This window comes from Polyodon spathula, chromosome 24 (assembly GCF_017654505.1).
Source record: "Polyodon spathula isolate WHYD16114869_AA chromosome 24, ASM1765450v1, whole genome shotgun sequence".
In the NCBI taxonomy this organism is placed as follows: Eukaryota; Metazoa; Chordata; class Actinopteri; order Acipenseriformes; family Polyodontidae; genus Polyodon; species Polyodon spathula.
In genome coordinates, this window is record NC_054557.1 from 9,538,507 (window position 1) to 9,557,326 (window position 18,820).

The following is an 18,820-nucleotide window of genomic DNA, read 5'->3' on the forward strand; positions in this document are numbered from 1 at the left end:
GTACAGAATATTAGAGTCTAGTGTGACTCATAACGCATTATTGCATTTTGCGCCAAACAGGACTGTTGAGACAATAAGAAGCAGCACAGTAGGAAGTATCACAACCAATAAACGAGTGTACTGCACTGAAGCTGCTGTGACTAATGCTGAGTCTAGGTTCCAATCTGCTTTCTTTACAGACTTGGATTACATTTTATCCAGACAGCGTGGAGAAAATTGCATCCATCCTATCTAATAACATCAGTATTGACCTTATTGTTTGCTGCAAGAGTTTTGCAATGCAAACTTTTTTTTTTTTCCGCTACCCAATGAAAAGTTACATATTGCCTCCATTAAGTTGAAATTTGGACTAATCTGTGGCGTGGTTTATAATATTTCCACTAAGCTACATAGTTCATATATGTGGATTATGAAGGGAGAAACCAATACATCACGTACGGCTGCAAAGCTATTTTAAAAGCTTTGGGAGGCTTCCAGTCAATAGTTTAAGCAAATATTTTACAAGAAAGCTGGAGACAATTGTGTTGTGATGTTCTTACATATGGAGCTTATGAGAAGCAAACGTTTATTTGATTACATTAACTGATATATATATATATATATATATATATATATATATATATATATATATACATACACATACATATATATATTACATATATATGTATATATATATATATATATATATATATATATATATATATATATATATATATATATATAATATAAAATAATAAAACAAATATTAAAAAAAAAAACAATTTTATTGCAACAGTGTTTCGAGATTACTTAAGTTACAAGAGAAAGAACAAGATCAGTTGTTTTTTTTCCCCAGCACTATAACTAGATTATATGATGTACCCTTTACTTCCAAGGGGTGATTTTTTTTTTTTTTTCCAGAAATTTAGCTTGTAACTGTGGGGATTATCTTTATGTTTATGAATATATGTTGTTTGCCTTAATCACTCACTGGAGCTTTTTCATTTTTAAGTCTAACTCCTCATGTGCTAATTACATTTCTATTTGACATAGCAATATGTCTGCTTTAATAAAGGGATGGGAATTTAGCAGCAGGAATTAGCTACTAGAGATGCAAATCACATAAGCTCTGCACCACAACAGATGGGCAAATGTGGTAAGGGAGTATTTCTCCTAACATGACATGGGTGGTGACCACCTTGCATACAAATTATTTATCAACACACATTTACTCACAAGCCGGACAAACATTCAGATGACATCCCAGGAAAAACCAAACCTAGCACTTTTAATTCATCACTCCCTGAGCCCCCTCCCCCCCAAACACATTGCATGTACCACTCTTCAATTAATTCAGTAGCCTTTTTATGACTGCTATTGCATTTCGAAATGTTTGTTATTGGATTGATGGGGAGAAACAAGCACGCCACCTGCCCTCTCTACCCCAGGTCTGAACTGACAAATGCTTGAACTCTCTGTTTAGGATTAGTCAGTCAGAGGTTGACCTGTTTTATTTGTTTTTTTCAATCTATTACGCTGTATTTTTCGCATCCAATATGTTCCCCTTAATAGTAAGCAGCTTTCTAACATGCAGAAAGCTCAGCCTAGATTGATGTTCGCCAGTCATGCAGTTCAATATGACCCTGATGATGTGATCACTCTCTAATGAAGCAGCTGGATAGATTGCTTTCTCAGAGGGCTTGGCAGGAGGCTGTAAACAGTACCACTATCAGCAAGCCGCCCACATAGATATGACATTGGCAAGTATGCATTGTGTATACAGTGATAAGATATTGGTGCAACTCGGTATTTCTGAAAAAAAAAAAAAAAAAAAAAACACAAACATGTCATATGATCTTAGGTAAACCTTTTAGGCTACAAATAAGGGCATTTTCATACTCTGACTGTATACTCCTTCTCAGTTGTGAGTTGATGTTAGTTTTACTAAACCTATAATAATGTAATCAGGGACACAATATTTTCAGCTTACTGTGCTGTGTAAATGACCAGGGAGGTGTAGAGATGTAATCAAGTAAAAAAATGTAAATGTTGTGATGCAATCAGAAATGCATAGCTTGTGTAATTGCTATATGAGTTAATGCAGCGGTTTATATATAGACACACACACAGTGCCTTGCAAAAGTATTCAGACCCTTCCTATGGTGTCCCATTTTGTGAAATTACAAAATCATGCATACACATTTTTTTTAAACTTAATATTTTATTCAAAACTTGAATGCTCAAACTGAAGACTTCTAAGGGTAAGATAAGTTGCAGTAAATGTCAGCAAAAGCTAATGAGAAAAAACTGAAATATGTTGATTGTAGAAGTATTCAGACCCATCAACTCAATATTTGGCAGCAATTACAGCAGTCCTTTTGGATAAGTCTCTACCAGCTTTGCACATTGGCTTGGTGCAAATTGTGTCCATTCTTCGTGGCAGATTTGTTCAAGCTCTCTCAGGTTGCTTGGGGATTGCTTATGGACAGCAGTTTTCAAGTCTTTCCACAGATTCTCAATAAGGTTCAAGTCAGGACTTTGACTGGGCCACTCAAGGACATTCACTATTTTAAAGCCACTCCAGTGTAACTTTGGTCTTGTGCTTTGGATCATTGTCCTGCTGAAAGGTGAATTTTCACCATAGTTTTTAGTCTTAGCAGACTGAAACAGGATTTCCTCTAGTATTTGCTTGTACTTTGCTCCATCATTTTTTTTTCAATCCTAACAAGCTTTCCAGCCCCTGCTGAGAAGAAGCGTCCCCATAGCATGATGCTGCCACCAGCATGCTTGACTGTAGGGATGGTGTTGACTGGGAGATGTGCTGTGTTGGGTCTGTGCCAAACGTAACGCTTGGCATTTAGACCAAAAAGTTCCAATTTGGTCTCGTCTGACCACAACATCTTTTGCCACATTTTTGCAGGATTACTCAGCTGCTTTATTGCAAACTCCATGCAGGCTTTGAGATGGCTTATTTTTAGTAATGGCTTCCTTTTTGCCACCCTGCCATACAAGGAGCTTTTGTGAAGTGTTCTGTATATTGTTGACTGATGCACATTTTCTCCCATCTCAGCCATTGAACTCTGTAGCTCTTTCAAAGTTGTCGTTGGCCTCACAATGGCATCCCTCACCAGTTTCCTCCTTGCCCGGCTGCTCAGTTTGTAGGGACGGCCTGATCTAGGCAGTGTCTGGGTGGTACAGTGCACCTTCCATTTCTTGATGATTGAGTAGACTGTGCTCACAGGGATATTCAGAGACTTCAATATTTTTTTGTACCCTTCACCTGATCAGTGTTTTCGATGACTTTATTCATCAGGTTGTGTATATAACACATATTAATTCCTACTTCAAAGTGTCATGACTGCAAGCTTTAAAGCAACAAAATGTGAAAACTGTGAGAGGGTCTGAATACTTTTGCAAGGCAAAAGTGTGTGTGTGTGTGTGTGTGTGTGTGTAGTATATATATATATATATATATATATATATATATATATATATATATATATATATATATATATATATATATATATATTGATACATGTTTTATTTGTGTTAGCCTTTGAAAACCAGCAGTGGAGATATTTCTAGGTTTCCAGTAACTATTCTTTTAAAAATTGGAATCCCCGTTTATGCTAATATGAACTTATGATCCTGTTCTATCGCATGGCTCCAGGAATGGCTGCCTGACTATGAAAACAACAGCACTGTTCATGATTAGGTCATCCTGCCACTTGAGCACGCTAGCTGAGGATGCACTTTTAAATCAAAAGAGAGTAGAAGATGGGTTTCCTACTGCAAAAATGTCAATAACATGACAGTTCCTTGCAAACGCATTTAGTACACATTTTAAGCTTTGACCACTCCATTTTTGTTAATCCCTCCCCCGAACTGTACCACTCAGCAAACGAAAAAATACTAAGGCATCATTGTTCTTTTCTTTTTGATTTCAGCGAGGCAATTATGACATTTTTAATCTGACATCAGGCAAACTGAGACAGTATATTCACTGCAAGCCATAGACATTTGTTGCTGGCAACCTCTTGTGAGTAAACATCTTGGGAGTGCATAAAGACATGGGACAGGTGTGACTGAAACCTACAGCAAAACTTCATTTAACGAGACACCAGTGTATAGCAAACCTTTTCGTTTTGTATATTATTAAACAGATATCTATTTCATGGTGTCCCTCCTTGAAAAGCCAGTAGCTGTGTCATTGCCAATATAGACCTCGTATTAAATTCAAGGCTTATCCCTTTAGAGATGGAATGAGCTGGTTACAGTGATTGTGCTGAACTTGGCCTTTAGGTACTAGGACATGACCTTCCTGTGTTTGCTTTCCCCTCAGTGCCTTAGTCATTTTATTGCCATGAAATTGAATTCCTCACTAAAATGGAACAATCGTTTTAAACTTCCACTGTATTGAAACAACTGTGCAGCTACTGCTAAGTAGGTTCAAACACATATAAAAATTCTTAGGAACCACATCTGTGGCTGAACGTTTCCACTACTGTGGTTCAAACGTTTTGTTTTTTTAACCTTGATTCCTTATTGGTAAAGTGTGTTCTATCCAGGATAGCACTCCCTTCACACAACGTCTTTGATTAAAGTGAAACTACCGTAAAGTGGAATGAATCACAGTAACAAAAATGAGGTTAGAATTGTGATTCTGTTTGCTTGTAATCTATTTTAACAAACATCATATTACATTGATATTTATAGAACATATAAACTGACCACTGACCTCAGAGGTTTTCTTCAGCGAGTGGGACGTTTCATGGCCAGTTAAAATATCAACAATAATGTCATACATGAATTATAGTTATTTTCTTTCATATAAGTCCCTACTTCTGTAAATGGTGCTTATTTAATTGTAGTGTTATTAAAATGTTACAAAAAAGGAATAACTGTTAATATTTAAGCAGCAAGGCACAACCAGAGGTGGATTACCACGAGGCAATTACACCGAGGGGTGTTATGGTGCATTTCAATTCTTAGGGCTGTGGTTACTTCAAGATATCTTGACATACCTTCTAGAGTGCATCATTGCCATTGTAAAATATTTTAATTGTGAAATTTTAATTTGTATTGTTTTTTTTGTTTTTTTTATAAGAGTGTCTTTTGCTAAAATGCTTTAGAATAACCATTCTGTTTTAATTATGTAGCAGATATACTTTCATATTGTTATAATTATGTAATTTCATTATGAAATACAATCTGGAGAAGTTCTTCACAAGGAACATGAGGAATAGGTGCAGTGGACATTGTTAAACATTTTTTTTTTTTTAAATAAAATAAAAAAAAGAATAAAATGTCAAAATATTTAATTGTCCGAGTAAGATGTCTGACATTCTAGTTTGCTTGATTTGAGAAAAAGTTGATTGATGCACTATCCATATAATGAATAGCGCTAATGATTTGGCTTTAAAAAGATGTTTATAACAGGCCAGTCTATTAGGAACTTCTTCATTCCTCTCCTTTTGTATAGAGATAGAAATAAATGATATACCATGGGCGGACAGCAGACCTTTTGATGAATGCTGGATGCTCCACTAGGTTGAGAGTGAGGTATAAATGACTGGGACAAGGTACACTACTAAGCATCACAGGGAGTAAGCTGGGGGAAGACAGACTAGTATGCAGTTAGATCATATCTACAGGTAGATCAATAGCTAGCTGTTTTAAGAACAGCCTTGGTAATGAAAGTATTGTAAACTGCCAGCCAAAAAGGGGAGAGAGAGGAAGAGGCGGATGAATAAGTAGATAGTTCAGAGCAATAAAGATTAGCAGATGGATACTGTTACTTTTAAAACACATGACTCATTCCTACATAAACAGCTCTGTTTGAAAAAGAGGTATGCAATTTGCAACATTTACTTAAAATTTCTCCCCCCCCCCCACCAAAACTCCTACTGTCTTGAATTTTTTATCCTCAAATTTTTCAGCTAGTCATGGTTTTTTCTTATGTAATTTAATTATCTTTCAATTCACTTTTCTAATAATATGATATCAGCTGTATTTGAACTCAAAACAAATCACAATCATGGTAAGATCTTCCCTTTGACACAGAATCTTCCTGTTATCTTGTAATCTCATCATTTTATAATTTTCTTGTGGAGTATATAATTTCAAATGTAATTGAAAGTGCTTCCCTTTCAGTGAACTTTGAGCGATTCAGAGATCTGTTACTCTGGATTTTTTTTTTCTTCTGGTGGCACAATTGGCTTTGGTTTGCTTGGGCCATTTATCTGTGCTGCTGGGTCCCAGATAAATATGTGGTGCCGTGACCTTCAAATCCTCTAGTCTCTTTGCTTATACCAAGTGCACTGCAAAGTCGAAAAGGTCAAACGTCACACGATTTCCCTGGATTTAGAAAGTGCATGTTCTTCTCCAAGCAATTTTCAAGTCGGTTTCAGAATGTTATTTATATGTCGATCAATTATCTAAATGTTTAATTAACATAACTCAGAAATGCTATGGATGATTAGAAAGGGTGAGCAATCAAACACTGTATCTTTTAAAGGGTAGTTTCATGGCAAGCAGGGGATGTGGGCCTTGTTGAGGTTTTGCACTATTAAGAATTAAGAATAGAGAGAGGTAATAGTGGCCTTGGGAATTGTTTAATAAATTGAGGACGAGGAAGGCTGTTTTTGTGTGATAACACAGTTTGTTTAAACAGTGAAGCCTATTTGCAATCAGGTAAACCAATCAATCATCTTATTAGAGTGTTTTTGTTTAATTTCAAATGACATAAACAGACATATTTGCAATCCATTTTTGGACCTCGTCATTCATTTCTATACAGTATGTATATTCTGTTTATCTGCAAATACTTCATATGGAATTAAAATGTATATAAAAAAATAAAGGTATTGGAAGATATTTACAGCTGGAGCTAAAATTCCATAGGGAATCAATGCAGTCTCCTTTTCCAACACTAAGTATTACACATTCCCACAGGTCCTCGGAAACTCAACAGCGTGAAACTGCTTCAATTCTAAGGAAAGGCTTTCTAAAGCCGGCAAAGTGTGGTCCCCAGTCATTTCTCTCAAAAAGTGTTAAGTCATCTTGTGAAGGGTGGTCATAACAGCTATGTCTGGACTGCCCAAAATGATTTCAATGGGCTGGTAAAATGAGGCAAGCATGTTGTCACTAATGTTGGGTTGGGTATACAGTAAAATACAATATGCAAAAAAAAAACCTCTAACATATAATTCATTAAATGGATGAGGTGGGTGGGGCTATCAAGTGTCCTTGATTCAACCCAGTTGTGCAAAAGAACAAAGAAAATACAATTATTCTGTAAAGATCTATAATAAGCATCATCGTCTCGTGTACACTGGTTATAATTGACTTGCCCTGGGATTTCTGGGATCAAAACTGAGTACTATATAATTTAAATAAATACAAAATAATATGCAAAGCAGTAAAATGTCAATGTGTTACTGTGTGGGGGTCAAAAAGCAGACACTTGCATACAACACAATAAGGATATGTTTCCTCTATACAGAGAATTAGCAGATATTTCATAAAAAGGTGTGGAATGGTATTGTTTTGCTGGTAATTTAATACCAGTGGTTTGATTGTCAGGATATAAAATAGTCCTGGTTGCTCTAGAAATATGTGAGTCTTAACTTTAGGAGTGAAATTTTTTGCCAACGTCTTTATTCCAGCTAAACATTGATGTTTTGCCAGGCTGCTGTTCCATTCCTCTTGATAAACTACTGAGTGTGCTTCAGCAGATAGCTATTTTCCAGTATACATCAGCTTTAAGGGAACTATAAATTATTCAGGCCACCTATGGTCATTGTAATTAGACTATTGATAGACTGCCAGTGTTCCCGCCCACAGGTCAATAGGATTGGAAACCAGATACAAATATAGCAACACCGAATCACAAGTTTCTGAACTGTGCAAGCACATATGAACAAAGCTTGGACACTAACATACCATTCAGTGCATGCTTTTAGGGTTTTAATAGAAATCATCTGAGATTTGCAGTGCTACATGAAAACTGATTTCATTTTTGCACATGAATTATTTACCATGGCATTTTTCATTTGAAACGAGATAAAAATCACAACACAAAAGGATAATTTTTTGGCTGAATAAATCTGCTGTTAAAGTGTGTAAATTGAACTACTAAGCACAAGCCTGCTTCCCCTTGATGCAAATTAAAAATGGAAAGGTGCTCTTAACTATGAAGCACTTCTTTATTACAAAAAAAAAAATCAATTAACAGACTGCATCAGTGATACAGTACATATAATACGACAGAGACACAGATTCCAGCAACTTGCAGGAAAGTAATGTGCTGCAGCAATTCAGAAGTGATTACAGCCAAGCCTGTCGTCTTTCAAACAAATAAGCAGAATATAATGAACTACTTACTTTAAAATGATCATCAGCAGGGATCAGGAGAAATTGGATCTCTGATTCTCTGCTAGTTGGTCGAGCTGTTTAGATCTCAGGCTGTTCAAACACACAATGCAGAATGCATGATCTCTGCTGGATTTGCTGTAGTTTCCTATGGGCTGTGAGGATTTGTGATAGTATTTTCCAATGGGCTGCTTGTTTGGTGTTTTGGAGGCGCTGCTCAGCAATGAGCACATTGATTCAGACTCTGCCCATTTCCTAAACTCTAGGGAGTGGAATACATTTCCTACCATCGAACAATCCAGAGACTAATTACAAATCTGAAGCCGGGTTTACTTAAATGATACAAAAAAAAAAAAAAAAAAAATGTGTTTGAAGCTGCCAGCTCCTGCATTGTTTTTGAACAGTGAACCATTTCAGCCATGTAGGGTTGCGCTAATATGGTTCTTGATCAAAGTGTATCCTTTTTTACCATAAATGTTTTCTATATTTTTAAATGGTCACACATATAAAAGGCAAATGCAATCCAAAAGGTGGATACAGAAGGAGGCTAGGAGGCACAAATAAGTGTAATTAATAAAAGATGTTCGCCTTGTAACAAGACAAACAGAATGAACGAATACTTTGCATGGCACCTTATTGGGATACCCAATTTATAAAAAATAAACCACCTGTTATTAAAAAATAATGCATCCTACTATCTGTGCAGAGGGTGTTACATTTCAGATAGACCATCTGAGTGAGATTGAACAAGAGCATGAAACCAGGAAACGGCAGCAACAACCTGAATATCTGTATTTGTCAAATTACAGGGATTGCTATACAATATTTTTTTTGTCTGCTTTGCTATTGGGGTTATAACATTAAAAATAATGTTTGAAGGTGTTAAACACTAGATTAATATTGATAAAAACATAAATAAATATATGTAGATAGACATACAGTTTTTATAATAGTTATTATTATTAGCTTGACAAGTTATATCTATTTCCTGTTACAGTAAGCTTGCGGATTAAGGTTTCTCTGCAACAGGATTATTATTTGAATTTAAAAGCAGTGTTGCGGTTAGTTTTAAACATCAGCACAAGATGTATGCTACTAGTCTTGCCATGTACTACTGAATGGCAGTATGCAATGGAAGGCTAGTTATGTTAAACACTACGATATTGTCTGGAACTGAAATAAATCAACTTTTAGTTTTTTGTTAACAAATTAAAAATAAATAAATACATGAAAGCCATTGGATATCCTTGATTTATCTGACCATAACATTTACTTCAAGGTCATCTTTGTTTGACGTCTTATTTTAGGAGCATTCCTCATCTGAATCATAGCAAATACAAAATGAATAAATAATAAAATCAATATAAAGAATGTTGTCTCAAAGCATAGCTATTCGGTGTGCTGACAGTACTCTGTTTGCTGGTAAAATATTGAATTTTACTTAGTTTGTAAAACGTGCAGTTTTTTAAATGCTGGTAATTGTTACAGAAAGACTGCAGCAGTAAATGATGCCCTCACCAATAATTAATCATGTAACCCTTCCTATACTTCCTATAAAATACTCCAAAGCTGGATTCAGGAGAATTTCTTTTTATATATTTGATTTCCCACTTCTATATTTCTCCTAAATATTAAATCCATTGCGTCATCCAATTGTCTGTGATTCCCATCCCCCAGCAATTAACTGTAACAGAAAAGACTTAAAAGCATTTCCTGGGGTCTGTCCCCTGTGCATCTGTCTGTGTCTAGTGTTACCTCCATTATTATGCATTTGTGTCTATGTGTTATAAATGGCACTGCCTGACAGCCATTTAATATATCTGATGGTTTTCAAATGATGTGAGTTTTTATAACCTGCTGTTCTTTAATGCAGACAATTTTATGTAAAGCACCTAACTTGACTATAATGGAGCTGGTGGCATTTTCAAGTCTTTTTGAAATTATCAGCTGATGAACCGAATTTATTTCTTGTCTCATATATACTGAGGAAAATGTGACTCTATTATGTTTGTGCCTCAGGCACAATGGGAGGTGGCACTACCATTTCTACAATACTACAATTTTCTGATGTTGACACCATTTGTAGCTGTTGCTGCCATTTAGTGACTCATCACAAAGGAAAGTGAGAACTACATCAGCAATTATGTATATTTTTATTCCAAAGCCAGTGCACAGCAAGTCATGACGTCCCTGTGTCAACAAGCTGAAGGGCACCAGAGTGTTGGCGGCACAACCTTGAAAGTAGTATTGGTTTGCATGACTTTTATTAACTCACAATTAATTCAAACCAGAACGGCATGTTTGAAACATATACAAGAATCGATTTTTGTGGAACTACTATACCAAGCTTCTTTTCCTAGTAATAACTTGATGTTTTGGTTTAAGTGCAAGTGTCCTTTTATATCGACGTAACTCAATATGGTACTGTAACTGAAACTTAGATGATATTATCCATTCATGTACAGTACAGTGCTTGTTGCTAGGCTGGATCAGTGCCAAACATGGAAGTCAGTGGCATAAGATATCAGGGGCATAACCCTGGATATCTTGTAACAGTCAATATTCACATGTGCAATTTACTCTTGAGATGATTTTTAAATCTTATTTTTAAATGTAACAGCATCATTTAAAAAAACAAGGTAGCCTTTAGAAGAAGGTTTGTCAATTTTCAACCAAACACATGCCTAATAGGATCGGCTAGACTTCGATTTAAAGTGTCGTTACTGCTTTAAAGTCTTAAACCTTCGAAAGTTAGGAATTATTGATGCAAGATGCCGTTGTTATCACAGACTCATTTAAATAGATGAAACTGTAACTCAGACATAGATGATATGAAGATATATGCAAATGTATTACGTTAATGTCAATTTTATGTGGTATTTTTATAACTGGCCTACAACGTACTGTATAGGATTTATTGGCAGAAGACTTGTTTTATAAGTATGTGTTGCAGTTCAATGAATCTGGAATCCCAACCATACCAAGCCTGTGGATTTGTGAATTCTGAATGATTTGACCTAATGCAATGTATTGCCATTAATACCATTGAAACAAGGAGCCACAGCTAGCACACTACACAGTAGAGCACAGTGTTAGCACAATACTGACATAACACTATATGTTCACAGTTCAACCTTTTATACTTAATTAATATAATGTGTAGTCAACTATACGTTTAATAATGAACACTGTTACGATCAATGCAATTCTAGTACCAACTATTTTCAGGTTACTCAGCAAAACAGGCTTATTTGTAGCAACACTGCTGTGTTGTTATGCCTATTTTGCCTAGTTAATGGTGAATTCCTGATCAAGTTCAACCCATTTTTGCTCAGTGCCTTTGACGTGATATTAAAAGTGTTTGACTGTATTGCATTCCTACAGCAAAGTGAAATATACGAATTCTGCTCTATAGCATTGCAGCTTTGTGGTTCAGGATTCTAAAGCAAAGCATGAATATAAATCCCAGTGATATTTTGTTATGCATATGAAACTGACATTTTGTGAGAACAGAGTGTTCTTAATCTTAATTTCCCTGCAGTAGATTATAGCTGTAGTAGCTGCCTCATTATACCAAAGAAATGGGCAATTAGAATTCTGAGCAGCCCACAAGATTTTAAGACATGCAATATCACTCATTTTTATGATTTCTCTGTCAGTGTGTTCTGCAGTTTAAGTCTGCTTCTGGTACTTACTGAAAAACTGCACACATTCCTTATTAGAATGTGTACTTTGTTGCTAAATTAACAAAACCCAATCGTATTCGCTTTAAATATGAAAGAAGTACGGCAGCACATTAAAAACATCAAAAACATACAAAAAAATAAGATTTGTTACCTCGTGGTCATGAAATCATTTATCCCAGGATCTCGGGAAAACTGAAGATTTGGACAGCACAAGCCGTTTTGTTGCGTTTGTGAGATACATGGAATTATCTCAGGAAAAAGGAAGTAATGACTTCTATTTTCTTTAGATTCTAGGGCGAGTGATCTTCTGATCATGAGATTTCAGAATGGTAATATCGAGAACCCGAGATAAATGATCTTGTGATCTCGACATAACAGTGAAAAAAAGGAAAATCCCAATGGCCTGAAAGAGCCATCGTTAAGAAGAAGTTATGGGAGGGCAATTTGTTTTCTCAGATAAAAACAAATCTACAAGATAATGATAGGATTAGCTTTGGAGATCTGTATGCTTGATGAGTATGAAAGATATGTGGAAGCAGGTCTGATTACATTTCAGGGTGTTTTATTTCATTACAGGTTAGAGATCATTATGTGCTTTTGGAAGATTGATGTTCGCACTTATATATTAATATGCATTTGTCTTAAAATGAGTACAGTAAGATGATGATGGTAATTGTATAAGGAATAGTGTACACCCATGCATAATAAGGCTGCAATTCTATTGAGGGTTTCTGGTGACATATAAACCGCCAGAGCACTAGCTGGAGTTACAGAATTACAGCAATAGATGTACAGCTTTGGTTTGTATACAGTTGAACAAGTGTTTACAATAACATCATTTTAAAAAATTGTAAAACAAGTTTATTTTTAACAATTAATTTTAAGTTTCAGTGTTATTTGTATATTTTTTTTGTACAAGGAGAAATTAAATGTATTATTATTATTATTATTATTATTATTATTATTATTATTATTATTATTATTATGACTCAGGCTAGGAAATTCACTTGTTTTTTTTGGAGAGTGGAGTTGCATGACTTCTTCATCACTCAAGAGCCACTGCTTTCTGAGGGACATCAATCTAAACAGCCTAACATCCCACGGAGGGCATGTGGCTGAGGTAATTTCTTACTAAATGTATGTCACTTCTTGCTTTTCTAAGAGTACGTGTGTTATTCTGCTCTTAAACAAATGTCTCTGTGTCTTATGGGGATAACACTTTAAATCTGCAAGCTGTTGTTCTTTGTTCTAGTATTGACAATTATTTTTTATGTGCATATCCTAGCAGTAGAGTGTGTTTTTAAAAATTGAAGTTAGCATTTTTATCATCACTCTTATTATGCAACGCGGGCAATGTTGTTATACATGAGTCTCACACCACCACCTCATCTAATTATACATGCGTCTCGTGCCACCACCGTGTATAATAAGGCTGTAAAACGCAGAAGTGTGTAGGAAAATTATCATTCACCATGTAATGTAATAAGAATATTTGCTTGCAGATGAATCTTTACCCCAGAAGAATGCATATTATTCCTTGTATACTTTATTGTGATAAAAAATATTATAATACGATAAAAAATATTACTGGTATTTAGCACAAAATAGTAAGAGTATCAGAAACTGAATGTATATAAGACATCTGTCAGTCTGTCTGTAGTGAAATGTATTTTTCATGCCACTGATCCTTCTAATTGTGAATTTAAGGCTGCTCCGGGAGATGAATGTCACTGTCGTGCTTGTTATTGCATGTGTTTTAAGAACCTAGAACAGATTTATCTAAGTTAGAACAATAGCAGAAAAATAGGTCCTATCAAATGGAAAGGTTGATGCACATCTATGTGACTGATTGTCAAGAATATTGAATTAATAATTATCAAAACAAACTGCAGTTCTCTCATTATTTATTTATTTATTAATTTTTTGCCGCGCTCTGGCAAGAGTTTTGAAACAGCTGAGTCCACCCTGTACTGTAATAAAAGCACACGTTACAATGAGGACATTTTTCATTGCTTTCATCACTGTCTCTCACACATACTGTTGGTATTCCTTAAGGCAAGGAAAATTGAACTTATATTACTTTTTTTTTTAAAGGAAACTTCATTCTTTGCATAAAGAGTAATGAATGCATCTTGCTTCTTGAAAGACAATCACCTTTCAGCCACAAAAAATAGAGACATGGAATGATTTGAAAAAAAAGCAAATCTATTTGCTTGGTTGCTAGTTGATGGAGTATGTGTGCATGAAATACATCCTTATTTTAAAGTTTAAGAAAACACCTTAAATACAATGTTTTTACAAAAAAAAAAGATAGTAACAAGGGGAACGCACATGAAAGATTAAGCTGTTAGAAAAGCATCACGAATCAATACATCTGCATCACATTCTGTCATCAAATTCATTTTATGTTTTGTCCAAGGGAGTTTGAAGCAGAAACTGATATCTTTGTGATGATTTGTGTCTATTAATTTTCTGTTGAAAGATTAACTGTCTACCCATGATTCTTAACCAAAGCACGCACGATTTTTCATCAGCAAATGGAGATGAGGACATTCATTCCTCAATGTTTCACAAGCTATTTATTTCCTGTTAAATGCACATGATTTTTTTTTTTTTTGCACACATTATTTGTTTTAGCAGGGCTGTACAGAGCAGGGGACTTTTACTACATTGTATTCTACATTGTAACCCGTTTTCTCATTGTATAATATCCCTATGTAACATATAACGATCCTGTAAGGTGATCCTTTGTTTCAGTAAATCCACAGGCATCCCACACTACATTTATACATACCTTTACTGGAAAATGTTTTAATGGGAAAAAATGACTGTTTCCCTCAATGGATTTCTTTTTGTCTGCACCCTGCCATAGTAAGACTCTATGACAGCCATTTTTTTATGTCCGAAAAAATTGTTTGTCAGTCGTGACAATTTAGACAGGAACAGGATTCCAATCTGGGACCTATGTTCACAATAAATAACCCTTTGTCCTGTACAACCATTCTGTTTTTACATAAGACAAACAAAACAAAAAAAAACTGCTTTTGCATTAGCTGTCTGGATATTATGCATTAGATTGATTTCTTAAGCTCGGTATGTTGGCTATCTCGCTGCCATATCCATTATCCTTACAGGCTGATCAGGGTCACTCAATAGCTTTGTAGTCACAAGTCTGACCCATACCCATGTGCTCCCTTTTGATAACAATAATAATAAAAACATGTTTATTGCATAAAAAAAAATCCTGGAGTATCTCGATTTAAAAAAATCAAATAAAATGTAAAAAACCCCACACAACTCCTTCTTAGATTTTGACCAGAGGACTTCTAGCTTCAAAATACATTTTAAACACTTGGGTCACAAAGATATGCTCAAGGGTAATGCAGACTATGTTAGTGCTATAGAACATTGGTATAATGTATCACACGGTTTTAAAGAGAGGTATTGATGTGCATGAATGTGTCTGAAAAGATATCCTTTCCTCACCTCTGTTTTTCAAAACGGTCTCTTGCTGTCTCTTGTCTGAGATTCTGATAGTTGTAAAACTAAATATTTGATAGAATTCTAATAACGAATGCAAATGTTGGACAAAAACAGGCTATATGGTAATAGTAACTGCTAAAACTACAACTACAACTACAACTACTACTACTACTACTTCTACTACTACTAATCATAATCATGCATTAGTAATTAAGAGAGATAATAACTGCTGACTGACACCGTTTGAGTTGGATTCATTTGCAATTAGTTTATATCACCTGTGTCATAAGCAAGTTAATCTTTACATTAACATACAACATGTGACAGACTGGGATGGGAGCCATAACCCTCAACGGAATTGCACAGAATCTGTTGAATTAATCTTTCAAGATTCATTTGGTTTTGTAAACAGTTCTGTTGTTTCTGTTTCCCATTCCCAGGGCTGTCTCTTCCTCTTCCTTCTTATTCATTTGCTTTTATAATTCCAGGCAGATTGCTCTGGCTATTGGCTGAACTCTTTTTATTATATTTATGATGTTGTGTTTCTGCCTGACAGTCATTGGAGGTTTGAAAATATTATGCCCACCCCTCTGTCTCAGAAGAGTTGAATTCATGGAAGACACGATGGAGGCAAGAGTGAAAATTGCACAAAATTGTATAAATGAGCATCTGACTAATAAACTATGAGTCAGAAATGTATTGCAGTAATCATTCACTACCATCAGTACCATGCTCTCTTTAATATGTGCTTGCCACAGTGTAGTCATCTAACAGTGTTATAATTAGAAAGCAATTAACCGCAGTGGTTGTATAGATGCTGCAAAGGAGGATATTAAATAAGTCCCTTTCCATAATTTTTTGAAACAATTTTTTTATTGTATTCTGGGTTTTTAATCAGTAAGTAGCGGGGTTCTGAAAAATATAGCATACACATCCCCACATGTTGCTTCATATGTTTACATAAGATACCTGTCATTTTTCTTTTCATTGTTAACATCTCGACAACTTTTTACATTCATAACTTTAATGGTTCAAGCTCTTTTCAAAGTGTCCGCTCTAGTGCACTGATAGTGTAACACGACAATAATGATCCATGATGTGATATGGATCAGAAAAGCCAGAGCACTTGTTATGGATTTTTAAAAATGTTTTTAATTGCTCTTCCTGCAGTATATAGAGGACAGATCTGGAAACATTTCAATCTTCCAAGTTGCAATTTGGATTTAAGATCTTACGACAAAAAAATGAAATCTGTGCGATAAGCCCAGAGGTGTGAGAGAATAATGGTTGTGTTGATAACAGGGTTTGCTATTATATCAACACAAGCTATTATCATCTCTAGAAGATTTTGACAGATTTAAATTCCCCATACTAAATTCAATGAAACACCAAGGTGAAAATGTTACACAGAGTAGCAATTTGGGGGCTGTCTATATCCCTGTGTTATGACGAGTTAGAGACTGAATGATTGGTCTATTCTTTATCACAGAATCCCATTGCTTTGGTGCCTTCACCTGCTTACATGGCAGGCAATCCTCAACTCATGGAATGTAATTGATCCCTCAGTGCATAGGCAAAACACTAAACTTCTGCAGTCGTTTTAGAAGGGGTAAGCACTATGGGAATTGTATAGGGACAAAGAGGCGTTTCAGTAGTACTTACCGTAGAACTTAAGCCCAAAGTGAGTATTCATTTAGTCCGCAGGAAATAGTTCTGAATTTCTGTAATCCTAACAGTTGTTGATCTACATTATGGAAACAACTTGTAGATTTTAAGACTTGCTTAAAAAGTGGCTGTATATATGTCATTGCATTTTTAACCAAACAGTACTGTATATTACACAGTAAAGAAAACTGGATTATAAACCAACAAGTCATGGAAAACCTTTGGGACTTGCTTAAAGGGCAAAAAGAAATTGAACCGCTGCTCTCCAGCACAAGGGAGCAAATTCAGTACAGACAAGTCTGAAGTAACACAGAGACTCATATCTATAAAACATAATGTTGCTATTACTAGATAGCAATTGGAGATGCTTGTATTTTTCCTGTACCACAAAAGACAGCTTTTTGTATAACTAATGTCTTAATAAAACCTGCCCCATGAAATTTCTACAACAGAACGGCTATCTGGTAAAGACAAATGCAGCAACTGTAGAAATGTCTAAGTTTCTTTTTAGCAGTTGGCTTCATATGCTGTTTCATTTAATATTCAGGACATGATTGTATTTAAATGAAGAATTGCCCTTTTGGTTATGAAGTGACGCACACCTGTTCGCAATATTAAAATCCTCAGAATCCTCAGGATATGTACTTTGTCATGGATTTATGATTTATGAGTAACCTTTGACTGGACTGTTGATTTGCATTTAAAGGAAGGATTAGGCGACATTGCTAATGTAATACATTTAAGTGTAGAAATATATTGGTGAAAGAAGGTACACTAATTCCTTTATATTCCTAATGCAACTTGAAGTTTTTAATAACGATGATTATATTTGCGCAGCAGCGACAGGGATGATCAGTTTTTGTTTCGGTTTGTATTTGCAATAGCAATATCCTGTAGGCCAAAATAGTTTACAAGAACATGTGTTTCATTTAAATTTGTTTCAGTTTGTAATCAGTTTAATCATCACCTTTTTAAAACACACGTGTGTTGCAGTCCCACACTCTTCCTTATTCGTACAGTGTAGAGATCCCACCAGTGGTATATCAGTGGTTTATCCTTCTCTGGAGATACATATCCCCAGCTATAGAGGCACATGTTCAAGTACTGATCCTCCAGTTCATTTGCATTCATTTTTGAAAGTATCAGAATCTATTATCTATGCTATTGAAGGCTTTACTGTTGAGAACTGCCTGACTTAGATCAGACTTAGTCATTGACCATTCTGTCACTAATTTTTATAATGTGTTATTTATATCTTTCCCCAAGGGGGTATGTATGTTACTTCCATATATTGTTTGGTTTCTGAAGCTGTCTCAGGAACAAATAAAGCAGGTGGTTTCCTATTTCAAAGAACAGATTGTCTGGTGCATGAGAATTTGTTTTTATTGAGCTGTGTTGAGTTGTCTTTTGGTATCTTTTGTTTCTGTCCACAGCTGTTGAAATGCTGCATGCGATTGGGGTAGGGGGAGGAGGTTATATTTTTGTCTCCAGAGTCTACAATCCTGTTGTGAAAGTGCTGCTGCCGACACTGTGTGACCAAAGAAGATACACTAACTATTTGTCTTGTGAGAAGTAGCTTTACTTTACTCCACGGAACCCTTACTGACATTTAGAATTATAAAGCTCCTCAGTCC

The 18,820-nt window shown here is 35.3% G+C and overlaps 1 protein-coding gene across 1 annotated transcript in view; it reads right to left on the reverse strand.

Annotated features, from left to right (window-relative positions):
- LOC121299014 (semaphorin-6D-like) overlaps positions 1-8,593 on the reverse strand; it is a 75,944-nt gene extending 67,351 nt beyond the window's left edge. Inside the window, exon 1 of the mRNA XM_041226445.1 lies at positions 8,365-8,593. The gene's annotated coding sequence lies outside the window, so the exon portion shown is untranslated. The remainder of the gene's footprint in view (positions 1-8,364) is intronic.
- Positions 8,594-18,820: the final 10,227 nt, after the last annotated feature.